This window comes from Lepidochelys kempii, chromosome 4 (assembly GCF_965140285.1).
Source record: "Lepidochelys kempii isolate rLepKem1 chromosome 4, rLepKem1.hap1, whole genome shotgun sequence".
In the NCBI taxonomy this organism is placed as follows: Eukaryota; Metazoa; Chordata; order Testudines; family Cheloniidae; genus Lepidochelys; species Lepidochelys kempii.
In genome coordinates, this window is record NC_136383.1 from 20,660,693 (window position 1) to 20,677,752 (window position 17,060).

Genomic DNA, 17,060 nt, shown 5'->3' on the forward strand with positions numbered 1-17,060 from the left:
GGGAAAAAATACTTGTCTCCCTCTTTGCCTCCCGGCTGCCTCCGAGCCCGGGGAGGTGAGGTTGCCTCAGTCCGCCCCACCCCTCCCCGCCGCCCCTTTGCCCGCCTGGGCAGCAGGGGTGGGACCGGGCGCTGCAGCAGGGCGGTGGCAACACAGACGCGCTGGGAAGCGCCTCCCCCGATCCCGCCCCTGCTCCTCGCCCTCCCCGCACCCACACACACAGCGCCGGCTGCCAATCCCTCCTCTGCTCGCTCTCACAGCAACAACATGCCTGCCTGGGAAGCGGCGGCTCGTGCAGAGGAGCGGGGCTGGCTCCAGGAGGATTATTAGCCCTGAACCAAGGGGTGGGGTGGTGGCAGTGGGGGTGGGCTCAAGGAAAAAAACACCAAACCAGCAAGCGGAGGAGGAGGAGGTGGGGGGCAAGGCAGAGACTCAGCCCTGCCACCCCCCCCTTCTCCCCACCAGACACCAAGCTCTCAGTGCGCTGGAGGAGCCCAGAGAGAGCAGCAGCCCAGCCAGGTAGTAAATATCCTTCCTGCCCCACTCACGTCTCTGCCTTTGCGCTTTGCTCTGCTCCCTGCCCCGGGGCTGGGCTCAGCCTGGCAGGCAGGGGGAGCCAGCCCAGGCCTCGGGGCTGCTGCTGGGCTCCTGACACAGGATTTTGGGGGGTTGGGAGGGAGGTGGCCTGTCTCTGCCCCCCCTGAGGTGTGGGCTGCGGATGCATTTTGGGAGGTGGGGGGTTGCATGAGGCTGTTGCCGGGCTGGGTGACTGCAGAGGGAGGGGAAGACGGGCTTTGCTGCTCTCCGCTTCGGCTCCTGCAGGTAGATCCGGGGCCGGGCAGGCAGCAGGGCCAGCTGATTGGGAGCGGGAGGAGGGCGGCCGGGGCCCCGGTGCGCGGTTGCACTGAGCGGCAGCAGGAGGCGGGGGTAGATCCGCGTTGCCCGTGCCGGGCGTTCGCGCTGATTCCGGGGATTTGGCTGAGCTTCGCTCCAGCAAGTCGGCAGCGGCGGCTGGGATTAGGGGGAGGACAAGTCGCTTTGTGGCGGGGGTTGGCTCAAGGGCTCCTGTGGGTTGGCAGCGAGCGAGAGGAGGCAGGCTGGGCTCACTCACAGACAGGCAGCTGCCTGCTTTGCAGCACTTAAAGGGGACTCGGGACGCCTGCAGCCGAGGGAGGCAGCTTGCAAAATGTGGGAGCCATGGACTTTCCAACAATGCCATATGTCGCCTCTTCTTCTCCCCTGGGCCACTGCTCCCTCATCCAGGCGTTGGCAAACACCCGGCACCTAGCCACCCTCACGAGAGAGGGGCAGCCAGGGCAGGTGGCATTTGTGGAGGGGGGGCTCTGAGGAGCAGGAGAGAGATGGTGACATGGCTAGGAACTGTTTTTGTGGGGACAGTGTGCCCACCCTCCCCCCTGCACAAGACCTGAAGCTTCAGCATGGCTCTGGCCTGAAGAGTGTCCTACCCCAAAGACAGATCTAGACTAGACAGGAGGCTTTGGGAAATCCAGAGGATGCTGCTTTTCCTCTGGTGCTGACAGAATTCCCATTGGTGTCCGTGAAGTTATTCCTGACTCTCCCTGGTGTGTGAACGAGAGGAGAGTAAGGATCTAAGTTTGGCTTTTCATTCGGTCTTCTTTTTTTTGAAATGTTCATTCAGCTGGCGATTGCAGGAAGGAGCGGTTTGTTGGGAGAGATTTGAACAGGGGGTTGTGGTGGCGTCAGATGATGTGTGGCATTTCTAGGTGGCTCCCCTTTGAGTCATGAGCTGAAGGATGCTACCTGTCCCTTTCTGAATCACATGAGATGCCTCACAGGGTGGAAGAAATGGGGATGTAGCTAATTACACACGGGGCTTGTGAAAATCCATGCTTTCCTTGAGTACATCCTCATGTCCTTTTCCCTAACTGTAAAAGCTGTCCTCAGGTGATTACACGCTTTGGCTTTCCCTGAGGAAAGGAAAGGTGCTGGGAGTTGTGTCACTGGGGAGTTGAGAACAGTTTTCCTTTCCAGCAGAGAAGTGAAGTTTCTCAGAGGCCACAGCTGTCATCCACGCTTCCCAGCTCTCTCACTCCCTTCAGCTTGTCCTGGGAGCCACAGTGGAGAAAGTAATCACTTCTTTCCACCCATTTCCCTTTTAGACATTTTCACAGCTGAATGTTTCTAGAAGGGAAACTTGAAAAAAATCCTCTCTTGAAGAGCTGATTCTATGCTAGACATGTTTTTCCTTCTGGTTTATGTTGCACTTGAAGTGTTAAAACTCTCCAGAGGCAGAAGGAGAAAGAGACTAGGAAGGTTTACTAGCTACTTCAAACAGTTCCTCTTGCTCGAACTTAAAAGGGGAGGGGGAAGGAACATGTTGCAAAATCAGTTAAAGATTATATAAAAGTGAAATATTAATGACCTGAAAATGTTTAGACAGCAAAGACATTGCACCTAGTCATTTTGGAAGCTTTCCATCCTCTTTACAACTCCTTATGGTATATGTAACTATGACTCTGTAGCAAAATGCAATTAAAATTAAAGAGCAGCAGGATTTGTAATTATGTAGATAGAAGTATGCTCATGGTAATAATGGATAATAATACATATGCGTCTCTTGCATAGGAGTTGCTTTTACTCTCGTTCTTGAATGATGCTGTTGGACAGAAGCCAGTAGCCTGACAAACTTTTTAAACATTTTTTTAAGGTATCGAAATGCCAGGAGCTTAATTAAGTCCTGGGTTATACACCAGAGGAAGGCCTCAGGCCCCAGATGCTGGAACGTCCTCTGAGAGAGACAGTTGTGGTGCTGCAAGGTGCCTGTGGCAACTCTCACACTGCGGTGGGTCCGCAGGTGGCTAGTACAGTTCCAGAAGGAGGTAGGCCTGCCAGGGAAGGTAGTGATGGCATGAACACTCTGGCCTGCTCCCCCTGAAGCCAGTAGGAATTTGGAAAATCTTCACTGGTTTCCATGGGAGTAGGACTGGGTCCTTACCTTGTGTTTGTGATCGGTTGTGTGGTTCAGTTTGGGCACCATTCCCAGAGAAACCTGCATGAGTATGGGGCCCGTAGAATGGAGTACACAAAGCGCCTGCATAAAGCCCTCTTGATATACCTTATTGTAGGACTGTGTAGAGTATCAAAGGACCCGAATTCCCCTGCATGGTGCAGATCCTGAATATGGTAGTTTGGAGGTGAGCTGGAAGAAGGACCCTGAGGTCAAATGCTATGCAAACATAGGGTTCTTAATATCCAGCAGAGGGGGTGTGGAGTGGAAACTGATATTCTAGCCTACAGGTCACAGTAGACTCTGAGGAGGGACTGCATTATACCCCAAGGCCTGCTGACAGGTTTGGGGTTGAATTCATCCTCCACAGCCCTTGCTTAATGCCCTGCATAAGGCTTTGTTCAGCAGGGGTGATTTTCCCCCGAAGCTCATTGTAGTGTGGTGGATAAGCAAGATTAGAAATCTGATGGTACTTGGGTCCTCTCTGGCATTCTTTGTGTGAAGTGATATGTATCTGCAGTAGAATATTCTTTGTTCTTGTTCCCTACTACAAGGGAAAAGGGACTGGGAACTGATAACTTGGGGGTTCTGTTTCTATCTCTGCCATTCTCGTGCAAGTCCATTTGCCTTTCTGAGACTCAGTTTATCCATTTGGTAAAATAATATCTACATTGTGTGTTGTGAGACTGAACAGGTACTGCATAAGGGAAAGGTACTGTTTTTAAGTAATGTATTTTTGTTTCTCTTGCTATGATAGTTCTTTGTGGCACAGAAGATTTTAAAACTTGTAATTGTGTTTGAAAGCTTTTTTGCACAAGCATTTTATTATCCACACTCAAAACTCTGTGATATGGAAAGGGCTTTGTGTAAATTCTGTTGGACCCATACCAGAAGTTCTTATTTAGTCCATACTTAGGTGAACTTCCCATGGGCATCATTGGGGATTTTGTCTGAGTACAGGCTTCAGAACTGGCTTTATTGTGAAAAAATTGTCTTCGGTTGGTTGGTTTGTTTTTTTGGTCTGTTGGTTGATTTGTTTTGCAGATTATTGTTAACGACAAACAGAGGCCCCAATACTGCAGTTCACTTCATTTGAGCAAATCCTGACACATGTATAGAATCTATTGATGTGATTGGGGCTTTGCATGGGTGGAACAGCTATGTGGCTATGTGGAGTTGGTTGCAGGATCAGAACTATACAGAGTAATGTGGATGGTTTTTATGTTTTATAAATAGCAGTAAATAAATAAGTACCACTGTAAGGTAATTCAGGTGCAGGCGGTGAGTGGTGCGCACACATACGTTTCAGAGAAACATATTTTGTTAAAATAGACTTACCTGTAGATGTTGAAAAATATATCTAAATACACTCATGTGGAGGGACAGTACAGTGCAAGCACTTACACTTAAGTTGCAAAACTCCCATTGACTTAAATGGGACCAGCATGTCACCCTATAAGTAGTTTGAAGTCAAAGGGGCTATTCGCAAAGCATGAAGTTAAGTATGTGCATAAGTCTTTGCAGTTTCAAGGCCCAGCTTTGTATCCTGCGGTACAGTCATATGTTGCCATCACATCCACTTCCTTGATTAGATTCATTTGGCAGTTTTCTACAATGGTAGTAAAATGTGCTTCATTTGCTTGCCTTTTAAAGTATGCATTTTGTAGTGATGATTTTAAAATCATCTTCTGTTTATTGTCAGCTATGGCTTAAGGCTAAGATGCTATATTAACCAACTTAACCTGACTTTTGTAGTGACTTTTAGCTATTTCAGAATATTGGCTTTGTGACATGACATGGAAAATACAGCATTCATGAACACTTACAAATAGTATCCATGGTGTGATTTGCACTTGAGTCATTTCATGTATATCCGTATATTTCAGCACGGACCTACAACTCTGGGATAATGGAAGTTACATCTATATAATACACATGCAATTGAATAAATAATAGCATAGTTATTCACTTGTTAAATTTACAGGTATTTTTATTTATAGCTTTTTCGCTGGTGTTCTCTGTGCTGCATGCCAGAGTGTATCGTTTAGATAATATAAACTCACATACACTATGACAACTATAGTTTGATTTCCCTGTTGGAGAGTAACAAAATGCTTATGCTTTAGGCCATTGCCTTTATCAGCACCATGATCTGTCCTGTATGGGATAATCATTTTGTCATAAAATCTGAGTTTCGGCGATGAGAAATAGGACTACAGGGAGATAAGAACATAATATATGCATGGAAATCCTGATTTTTTCTTTTTTAAAAAAGGGTGGAGAAGAGAATTTGCAAAAATATCTGCATTAAAATCCCCGTTCTGTGTGCATTTTGAGAGTCTTTACAAAAATTAATTCAGATGGTGAAACTGAATAATCTGCCAGTGTATAAGATCAGCTTCAGCACATACACAATGTAGTTTGGTTATAATCATATATACAAATGTATGGCAAAATATATCTGCAGAATTTTGGACTTCATACATTTCTGCAGTCAGGTCAGATTCACAGTGTGTGTGGGAATGCAGCAACACCTCCAAATTGGGAAGACTCCAGCATCAATAGCATATCCTGCACACTTTATTGAAAAGGGCTTTATATCTAAATATACCAAATTATCTATCTAAGGTACATACATGACTCCCATTGCCACAGTATCTGAGAACTTCACAGTCTTTAATATATTTATCTTCACAAATATCCAAGAGAGCTTTTTTGGAAAGTTTGAGCCAAAACATCTGTCACTTTTTAGAGTGAAGGAAGTGTTTTGGGGGGGGAGAATCACTTGTCCATTATTTTATTTATTTATTTATTTATTTATTTGAATTGTTGCTTAACTTGATAAAGATCCAGCATATCAATAACAGACAGTTGAAATCTAGCAGAGAGGTTGTTCCTATGTCAAAAGTGTACCTTTTTGTACTGGATGTGATTTGTCAAATTACTACATACTGGGTTTTGTAATGCAGTCTTTTAATTGTGCCAGCATTATATTGGTTCTGTGCATATGTGTGTGTACTTCAGAAAGTATAATGGCAGTGCTGTGTCTTTCTTTACGAATATTGAAGCTGTATGGGAAGTACTTTGTTTTGTGAAATCCTTTGGCCAGAGCCTCAGCTGGTTTAAATCAGTGTAACTCGATTGACTTAAATGGAATTATGTCAGTTTTCACTAGCTGAGGATCTGGCCTTACCTTATCTTTTTATAAGGTTGCTCATCAGTGTAGTATCTGAGCACCCTTCAGATACATGAATACAAATATTTCTTTTGTCCAGTTTGCAGGCAGGAATGAGCTTAAGGTTACTGTGATTTTTTTTTTTAAATATGAAGTATACTTGATTCATTCCATGCACACCTTTATATGTAAGGAATATAAATATGTCCTCCATATTCAATATTAGAACACATTTAAAAAAGAATAAGGAATATACATAGCATAGTTAACATGTAAAACAAACAAGCAAACCAACCCTGTGTTATAACATATGTGTTGCACCCTGGAATATAAAACATTTTAACCACAGTCCCTTTGGCCTGGTACTGTTGTCAGTGACATACTTTGCAAAACTTCTTTTGACTTGAACTGGAGCAGGATCAGGCCTTCTGCTGACAAGAGATAGGTACTTATCGATTCACAACAACTACAGTCTTGATGTTCCCTTTGTGTCATTCTCCCACTCTCCTCTCTGTGCCTTTACTCGTGCTACCTCTCCTAGTTGTGGAACCCCCTCGTGATTTCAGTCTGCCATATGGCTATGACTTATCAGAATTTCTTTAATTAGAAAAAGTCTGCTATTATGTGATCTACTTCAGCTAGTGTAGTGAGGGTGAGATTTGGGTGAATGTGTGATTAAATCGATGCAACATGTTTCCTGAGCCGCAGTGGTGCAGTTTAAACCATATTTTAATCGGACACAGGAAGTCTTGTGTAGCGACATCAACTGGTGCTCATGTCACCTTGTAACAGCGTTCAGTCCTAGTGGCCCCTAAAGTCTCAGTCCCAACAAAAACAAAACCATTTCCTCCGTTAATCACACCGTATTACACAGCCACCTGTTAAAGCCAGACTAGCAACAGCAGTCCCTTTGGTGACCATTATTAAGCGGTTTCATTGTAGCTTAACTGTAAAAAGAGAGAAATCTTTTTTGTGTAAAATGCTAGCCGAATTCTTAATGATGAATTGGACATGGTGTGTCATGTATACAATAGAAATGGCAGGCTGATACTGTCAGCCCCCCCTTCCTCTGTCCCCAGAATGCCATTATATTTATTAATCACCACCATTCATATGTCCGAAGTGTGTCCAAGGGTAATAACATGTATTGAGGCAATTTTTCCCCAAATCATGTGGGACAATATGAAGGCTTTAGATAACATTTTAATGGAGATAATGGAAACATGTGCGTGCTAGTGCGCTAATCCTATTTAAGGTGTTCAGAAATGCTGGGTAAACTGGGATATAGAGGCCCTTTTGATAGTGTGTGGTGTTGATGCTGCTAGTGGAATGAACTGCCTGATAGAGCCACGGAGAAGATGGAATGGCTTTGTCTCTCTTTTGCTTACAGTGGTCTACAAGCCTGTATTCATTTTCTGGGATCCACAGATGGATCGAGATTCATTGTGCAGGAAATGCTGCCCTCCTCTGTGAGTGCAGAGAATCCTGGACACAGCAGGATCTGTACTGCAGTGCAGTCTTGCATGGTGGAATCAGAGCTCCATTTGTGCAGTGGGATGGGTGAGGAAACAGATGGGTTTGGAGCATCATCCTTGAATACTTACTTAAGTTTGGAGGTGTGAGGAAGGTGCATCACAAGCGTGTACTCTTGCCTGGTGCAGGGTGCACTTTTTGCCCCTGTGTGAGTAGCTTTGTTTCAAAGGTTCCAGTTCAGAGACTGCAAAAATCTTGGAAATCCATATGTATGCTCGAAGAATTAAACTATCCTTACATAGCAAAAAAATAAAAAAAAAATCGGTTTATGTTTTTAACGAATGCTGCCAAAGTGTGGTATATCCAAAAGGAAATGTAGTATTCGTAAGTCACCACCACACTGCACACCTTAGATTTCTTTTCATGTATTGAGGGTGAAGGGTTCATAGCTCCAACAAAATCTCTTTTTTGCATGAATGCTTGGTTACTGGAGAAAATTTTGATACATGTCAGTCTTCAAGAGACAACATGTTAAGGAAACTAGTTAATTGTTCTGTATTTTTTTTCTGTTCAGGATTTATGACTTACCTAAGGAGCAAGAGTCCTGGACAATCTTACATGTGCAATAACACTGTAGAACTCTTACATTTTATAGTAGAACCATTCTTGCTCAAATTTTGAAATTGATACTGTCCATTTTAACTGTGGTAAGGTGGTGGCAGGCTGTGCCCCTTTGTAAGAAGGAAAGATGATTTATTTTCTTAAACCAGGGGGCTGATTCTTCACTGCCCTGTATCATGGGCAATAATTTATAAATGTGTAGAGTGCACATGGTGTCAGTCATCCTAATTTGCTGGTGATTTATACCAATTTTGCACTCCCAAAGATGCACGGCAGTGCAAAATCATGCCCAAGGATTGGGGACAAGGGGGCTAGAGCTGAGGGTAAATGAGATTTGCTTACAAGCTCTGGATGACATCTTTGCTCCACTAAAAGTCATTGGCAAAAGTTTTATTGACTTGAATGGGGACCAGGATTTTACCCTCCAATTCAGTATTATCCAGCACCTCCCATTTTGAGTCCAAGGAAGACTTCCCTGTTGGAAACCAATACCAGATTCGCCCCCTCTCTGTTGAGGATTTCTTAAAATGTTTTTTTGAATTGTGTTAGTTTGCTTGCTTGTTTTCCTGGTTGTTTTTTATATGAAATATTGAGGTCCAGTAGAAAACATAGTGTTCGAGTCTATGAATGTCTGGAGAATTAGAGGTTTGTATCTGAAATTGCCAATGAGAGAACTCTGATTGAGAATGGAAGTAATCTTTATTCAGGCTTTTGGGCCAGATCCTTTGCTGGTGTAAATTGACATAGCCCCATTGAAGTACATGTGATTGCAGTTGACATCAGCTGAGGATTTGTTTCGATGCTTACTGAGGATGGATTTGATTTAAATAAATTTTATTTAAATCATGATTTAAATCACTAGTTAGGAAGACTCGATTTAATCATGGATTTCTACATAAAAGTGCATTCTTGTTGGTTCTTATAACCTTAATACATATTTTTCACAACTCAGAGATAGATGTAGGTTTCATTTTTAGAAGGTACACACTACACATTTTTAAAGTGATTTATTTTGAAAACTTTTCAGATTAGTTTTCCAGCTATATCAGAAAATGAATGATTGTTTGGTTATTTCATTTACCAAAGGTAATTGAAGCAGATATTAATGAAGTCATTGGGAGGTGAACTATCTCCAAATCAACAGGTTAAACCTTAATATTTGGAGGATTTTCTTGTCATGCTGTATTAGGAGAACATCACCAGACAGACATTTACATTGTTTTATTTAACTAAAACAACAACGTTATGTATTCTGGATTTTTTTCTTCAACTGCAAACATATATTTTAACAAAACAAGCATGTGAATATTTGTATTTAGTTAAACATTCAAGTTTTTTAAAATCAGGTTTGTTTTTGTTATAATTGTTTTTAACTAAAATAATTACATGACATTTTTTAAAAACAAAAATTAAATAGACCGTCAGCCAGGTCAACATGAGAAACTAAAATGTTGGTTTCTGCAGCTAACTCAGTCACCTTCACCTTCATTTTTCTGTTTGTTCATAATCTGGAAAAGAAAAACAAGCTTTTCTGCTTTTTCAGGTCCCAAACGATTTCTCAATTTGAATGAATTAGTCCAAAGGAAGAAAATATTCTTTCTACACCGGCAGAAGAAGCTACTGGTGTTAAAAGTGAGATTATTACTTCAACAGTCTCTGAATCCAAGTGCTTAAATGACTTCCACCAGTTCACTGGTGTGACTTTCTTTAAAACATTATCAGCAAACATATATTTCTTGAATGGTTCTTCTTCCCAAACTGGGTCTCTTTTATGGCCTGCTGCCATTATAGGTTTTTTCTTCCAGTGAGAGAATGGTATGGTAGATCTCAAATCCATGAAGGCTACACTCAGAAAGACCTCAAGATTTCTGTAATATGGTGCTCAAACAGTTTCACTTTTGTTTCTACTGCCTGTCCCTCCCTTCTCACATTCATCTCCAGACTTCTTCTCCTTGTCCAGATCTATTCTGCCCCAAACAATCTTCTATTCGTTGAACTTTTTGAAACTTTGCATTTTAGAGAGAGGTAAGGGATTGACTCTGTGTACACAAATTTGTAGAGGGACATGAGAGTTGAGGTCTGTTATTTCTCACCTCTATTTATTTATTTTAAAACATTTTTGCTGTTAACAAGCATGTTATGTCTGGAGACACAAATCCACAGTTTGAGAACTACAAAACTAAGCATCTCTGATGGTATCTTCTAGACTGAGCACTGAGTCTCATTGGGTAGATAGAAAGATGAACCTAAATAATCTATGCAGACGTTCCTGGAACCCAATAAATTGGGTCCCTAATCCATGAACTATTGGAAATCATTTACAAAACTTTGCTTAAACATTACATGAATATATTGTCTCATACTATAGAATTAGAATTTATCATCCCTATTCCACAATGAGATATCTTTGAGCTATAATGTATCTGAATTAAAACGATCTTTAGATAGGTTTTTTCCTCAAAAATCCGATTTTTATTAATAAATCTGATTTAAATAAAATTGGATTTTTAAAAAAAAATCATTCATTTTTATGCACCCTGCGCTTACTTAACTCATGTTCCTCAGAGGAACACTTTGGAGAAAAGCTGTTTTTGGTAAAGTTTCAGTATCTCTGCCCCTTTTCACAAAGGGCTAAGAACAACGTGGTCTGTTAGCTTTGACCTCCACCCGCAAAACCAGGAAGACCAGATCTGACTGTTGTTGTTGAATACAGAAAATAACCTTTTAAAAATACCTTTGTCATTGATGCATCAAGAAGAGAGTACAAATCTAATGTTTTTCCTTTGGAGTCCCGTTTAAGTTCCCCTGTATGGAGAATGCAGCAGGCTGGATAGCAGGGATAGCTGGCTAGCTATTGTGCAGAATGCTAGAGGCAAGGTTCCCAACAATGACCTGTTCAACCCTAGTAGAAAAGTGGCGCTTCTGTGGGGGTGTGGATCATCATAGCAGTGAATATATGTTTGCAGGTTTTGCATCTTTTATGGCAGGGTGGTGCCACTTTGAATTGATGTGTCCTGGTCTGTGGGGAGTTTGCTTCTGATGATGATCTTGGAGAGGTTGGGGGGTTGTCTGAAGGCAAGAAGAGGGGATTAAGGAAAGATTTCTTTCAGAATGGGGTTCCCATCGAGTATGATTTGTAGTTGTTGCATAAGACATAAGTCATGGAGCAGGTCCTCAAAGAATCAATCCTGAAGCACTTACATGAGAGGAAAGTGATCAGGAACAGTCAGCATGGATTCACCAAGGGAAGGTCATGCCTGACTAATCTAATCGCCTTCTATGATGAGATTACTGGTTCTGTGGATGAAGGGAAAGCAGTGGATGTATTGTTTCTTGACTTTAGCAAAGCTTTTGACACGGTCTCCCACAGTATTCTTGTCAGCAAGTTAAAGAAGTATGGGCTGGATGAATGCACTGTAAGGTGGGTAGAAAGTCGGCTAGATTGTCGGGCTCAACGGGTAGTGATCAATGGCTCCATGTCTAGTTGGCAGCTGGTGTCAAGTGGAGTGCCCCAGGGGTCGGTCCTGGGGCCGGTTTTGTTCAATATCTTCATAAATGATCTGGAGGATGGTGTGGTTTGCACTCTCAGCAAATTTGCGGATGATACTAAACTGGGAGGAGTGGTAGATACGCTGGAGGGAAGGGATAGGATACAGAGGGACCTAGACAAATTGGAGGATTGGGCCAAAAGAAATCTGATGAGGTTCAATAAGGATAAGTGCAGGGTCCTGCACTTAGGACGGAAGAACCCAATGCACAGCTACAGACTAGGGACCGAATGGCTAGGCAGCGGTTCTGCGGAAAAGGACCTAGGGGTGACAGTGGACGAGAAGCTGGATATGAGTCAGCAGTGTGCCCTTGTTGCCAAGAAGGCCAATGGCATTTTGGGATGTATAAGTAGGGGCATAGCGAGCAGATCGAGGGACGTGATCGTCACCCTCTATTTGACATTGGTGAGGCCTCATCTGGAGTACTGTGTCCAGTTTTGGGCCCCACACTACAAGAAGGATGTGGATAAATTGGAGAGAGTCCAGCGAAGGGCAACAAAAATGATTAGGGGTCTGGAACACATGACTTATGAGGAGAGGCTGAGGGAACTGGGATTGTTTAGTCTGCAGAAGAGAAGAATGAGGGGGGATTTGATAGCTGCTTTCAACTACCTGAGAGGTGGTTCCAGAGAGGATGGTTCTAGACTATTCTCAGTGGTAGAAGAGGACAGGACAAGGAGTAATGGTCTCAAGTTGCAGTGGGAGAGGTTTAGGTTGGATATTAGGAAAAACTTTTTCACTAGGAGGGTGGTGAAACACTGGAATGCGTTACCTAGGGAGGTGGTGGAATCTCCTTCCTTAGAAGTTTTTAAGGTCAGGCTTGACAAAGCCCTGGCTGGGATGATTTAATTGGGGATCGGTCCTGCTTTGAGCAGGGGGTTGGACTAGATGACCTCCTGAGGTCCCTTCCAACCCTGATATTCTATGATTCTATGATTCTAAGACCATTGACACTTAATATAAGGATGCAGAAGAAATGTTCACCTAGCTATTGGTACTGCAATTCATTTGTGCAATGGAAAGGACATTTCTTAATTTATAGTTCAGTAGTGAGTACAGAATAAAAAAATCATGGCGCAGAATAATGGTTTTTAATGGTTGTTACTCGTGTAGTAGTTGAGCATTGAAATAAATTGTGGGATTGTTTGGGGGCAGAGAAATCTACAGAGAAGTTGAACTGTAACTTTCAGCGCTGCAGTCTTGGAGGTGAAATTTCAAACAAGTGACATACCTCGCAACTATGTCTGATCAGGAGGCACGATGTAGGATAAGAAACCTAGTATATTTTGAAGGTCATATTTTCCCTGGGGGTGGCGGAAAGGGTGAAAAAAGGAATATTCATCAGTGTTCAGCGTGATCACAAGAATGTTGCCTTATGTGATTACTTATTTTCAACACCAGTTAGGCAGAATACTGTACAATGCACTATTCAAGGAACATGTTTTTACATACAATGGGCTTGATCCTACTCTGACAGACAAGTGTGTATTACTACATTCTTTGAAATCACTTGGCGTGATTGAGTGCAAAAAAATGCACCTGCATATTGGAATGAAAATCTCAGCCAAAATAAACCACGGTGTTGAGTAAAACAAAGTGTGTCAAGGGTGGTGTATCCCTTTAAAACTGGAATTTTTTTTTTCTGGTTTGTACTCTCATCATATTGTAGATGTGTCATATGTCAGTTTTAGTTGTTTCTGTTGCACTGTGGAAGTATTAATGGGGGCGTGTGCATGTTTCATCTTTTCCTTCTTTACCAGTAATAAGCTATTTTTATGAAGGAAAGTTTCTCCTTAAAGGGACATTTTATTATCCCAGGCACATCAAACCTATAATTGTTTAGAACTTTACCAGAGGGATTTAATGAGTCTGTGACAATGGTAACAATTATAGGGGGCAGAGGAGGAAAGTATCCTTGAATTTATTATTTTTATTTCCCAAGGGTTAATCTCTGCTTATCAAAGTAAATTAAGCAGACTACTCTGCTCAGATGTTCTCTGGATTTCCCAGGTCAATAGCTGTTATAAACAAAATAATTCTCTTTTGGCCCAGTCCTGCAGTCCTTACTCACTGAATGCTCCTAGTGAAGGTCAGTATGACTGCAGGATCACAGCTTGTATCTATTTATTAAATAGCAGAAAAAGCTTTGTTCGTGCACAGTTCAGGTTGCTTGCTGATGGCTTGTGCCCTTTCAGAATGTTGAGTCCTGCAAAACTCAATGTTCTGAAAACCAAGAAATATAGAGTTAAGGTAAAAGTCTACGTAACCATAATCTTTCCCTCTTGGAGCTATGCCCCATAATACACACTCTGTCTTTTCATCACAATGCACATGCCCTATGCTTAAAAACTAAGCCTGCTCTCCCCTGACAGAATATCACACTTGTAAAATTTAATATCCACTTCACAGCCTTTTGCAACCTCTTTACACTTGCACATAGGATACCACTTAATGCTGACTTTCCTCTACCCTTTAACTCCACACAGTGCACTCATATCTTGCTTAACTACTGACAGCAGGGGTGGCAGGTTTGTAGAAATTTTGGTGGTGCCCAGAACCTGCCCCCCCCAAACTCTGCCCCCCACCTGCCTAAGGCTCTAGGAGGCAGTTTGGGTGTGGGAAGGAGGTCTGGGGTGCAGGCCCTGGACTGGGGCTGGGGATTAGGGTGCAGGAGGGGTGCAGGGTGCAGGCTCTGGGAGGGACTTTGGGCGGGGGAGGGGGTCTGGGATGGAGTTTGGGTGCTGGGCGCAGGCTCCGGGCTGGGGCAGGGGGTGGGGGTGCAGGCTCTGGACAGGGGTAAGGGGTGGGGGTGCAGGCTTTGGGAGAGAGTTTGGGGACAGACTCCCGGCTGGGGCAGGGGGTGGATGTGCAGGAGGGGGTGAGGGGTGCAGGCTCTGGGGCTGAGTTTGGGGATAGGAGGGAGTGCAGGGGTGAGGGCTGTGGGGCTGAGGATGAGGGGTTTTGGGTGTGGGAGGGGGTTCAGGGCTAGGGCAGAGGGGTGGGGGATGAGGGCTTTGTCTGGGGCTGGGGATGAGGGGTTTGGGGTGGGGGAGGGGCTCAGGGCTGGGGCAGAGGGTTAGGGTGCGGGGGGATTTGAGGGTTCTGTCTGGGGCTGGGGATGAGGGGTTTGGGGCATTGGAGAGGCTCAGGGCTAGGGCGGAAGGGCAGCCTGTCCTGGCCCCAGTGGAGTGGGACACTAGGACCTTGCAGCAGCAGTTGATGCCAGAAGTCGGCAGAGCAGAGTCAGAGGGAGCTGCAGGCTCCAGGGTGGTGAGTGGGGGCAGCAAGTGGGGGCCAGGGAACACTTTGGGGAGGCGCATGGGGGCAGCAGGCGGGGCTGGGGGTGAGACCCGGTCCCAAACATTGGTGGAGCCGGGCCCACGGGCCCTGAATATTGGTGGAGCCCGGGCACCATGAGCCCCTATAAGTCACCGCTCCTGACTGACAGTACCTATGACCAGAAGACTCCAGGGTCCTGCTATTGACACACCCTGCACAAATCGATATGGAAACAATGCAGAATGGAATTTGAAGGTACATATGCAACTCTCTCCTTTTGATGAGGAAGGGAGGGGACCAGAGCCCCTCAGCTCACGTGGAGGGGGGTCAGATTCTGCCACACACATGGGGGCAGGGAATGAGTCTCATATCCCCAGAAGAGAAAGTCCCCTATATCCTGGCTCACATGAGAGAGGCACGGATGTGGGGGTGGTCAGATTGCTCTACAGGAGCTGGGAGCTCCCAGATCCCAGTGCGCACTCAGGAGGGAAATGTGGGGCTGACAGGTGCCCCTGCCCCTGTTCTCTCCCAGTGGCCCTCCCCTTCCACTACAGCTAGCTCCTGTCATCTCACCCTCCAACCCCTCTTATTCACTCACACCCCTTTTATTTCCTTCCCCATATCATCCCTCACCTTGCTGCACCATAAACCCTTCTCCCCTATTCTTACCTACTCTTGCAACTCTAGTTGCCCTCTCTTCCAAGGGAACGTTTGCATGGGGAATTTATTGTCTTTTCAGAAATACTTTCAGTGCCATGTGAACATTCTCCTTTACTTAGGTTACATTTCCCCCACCGTAATAATTTAAAAAACCCCAAACCTTTGGCAGAGGCAGGTTTTAACAAGGTGCCTCCTGTTATTTGAGACTTCTCTCTAGGTTTGGGTTTGAACTCTGTGTCTGGGTGATGCTCAACTTGATGTCCAGAACAGTTCCTCTGAAGTATTGAGGATGGGTGATTCATAGCAAGCTTTCAATTCCTGCAGCCTCTCTCTTTTTCTCCATCTGTGCAGTATAATCCATGTCATGCATGAGCCTTAGAACTGTGATGCATCCAACTGTAGAACCAAACTCTTGGGGCTAATCTCATAATTTAATCTCTCCCCAGAGTGCTTGTGGGTGGCATGCAGTCTGTGGGAGCGAGACTCAGGTATTTAGTTCCCTGGTATGATCATCTCAGCCCTAGTTTGATCTCTGCATGCCCAAAATTGTTGCCAAAAGCTTTAAGAAACGCTGCTTCTGAGGTGGTTGTATCTCAGGAACCCCTTTGGTCAAATGGCCCCAAATCAATAATGGAACCCTGTGCCCTAGTGAGGCATTTCATGGCAATTTTCAAGGCAATCTGAGTAACTGTGAGGATTTTAGAGCATTTAAAAGAGTCAAGCTTTAAACAGAAAGCTGGTCTTAAACTTAACTATAGTAGAGCAGGTGCTCTGCTGTTATCTAGGCACCAATAGATCACTCATTTCTGTGGTGTCTAAGCACCAGAAATGTGCAATATGACATTTTGTAATGGATTTTTCTCTTTGCTGACTGGATTGCTTCCCTTACTTAACAAGTGTAATTTAATGGTGATTATTACTTTCTGCTATCATGATGAGTGCCAGCTCATGACCTGTCATATCATTGTGGGACGGCCTTTGCGAAAGGTGACATTTTTTGCTCAACACATAGTTTCAGAATCAGTTGGGGAGCCAGTTTACATGGTACACAGGGTGTGATGGGCTCACACTGATGCCTTTGCCCATTAAGTTCTCCCTCCTGAGTAGCCTTTACCTGGCCTGATCCAATATAGACAAGGTGCTTGCCCAGTAGAAATAGATAGTCTCCTGGCAGAGTGTGGAAGACAGTTCTCACTACTGGTGATTTGTTCAGGAATAGAGAGAGGAGATCATATAGTTCCAAGACACTGTCTTACATTGCACTGATCTTCCTAGCTACATCTGGTTATAAAGGGAAAGAAATCTACCTAAGGAT

At 44.1% G+C, this 17,060-nt stretch overlaps 1 protein-coding gene across 5 annotated transcripts in view; it reads left to right on the plus strand.

Annotated features, from left to right (window-relative positions):
• Positions 1-266: 266 nt before the first annotated feature.
• The window catches only part of CCSER1 (coiled-coil serine rich protein 1), a 1,061,474-nt gene continuing 1,044,680 nt past the window's right edge, over positions 267-17,060 (plus strand). For all 5 annotated transcript variants that reach the window (XM_073340691.1, XM_073340694.1, XM_073340695.1 and 2 more), the window contains exon 1: positions 267-519. The gene's annotated coding sequence lies outside the window, so the exon portion shown is untranslated. The remainder of the gene's footprint in view (positions 520-17,060) is intronic.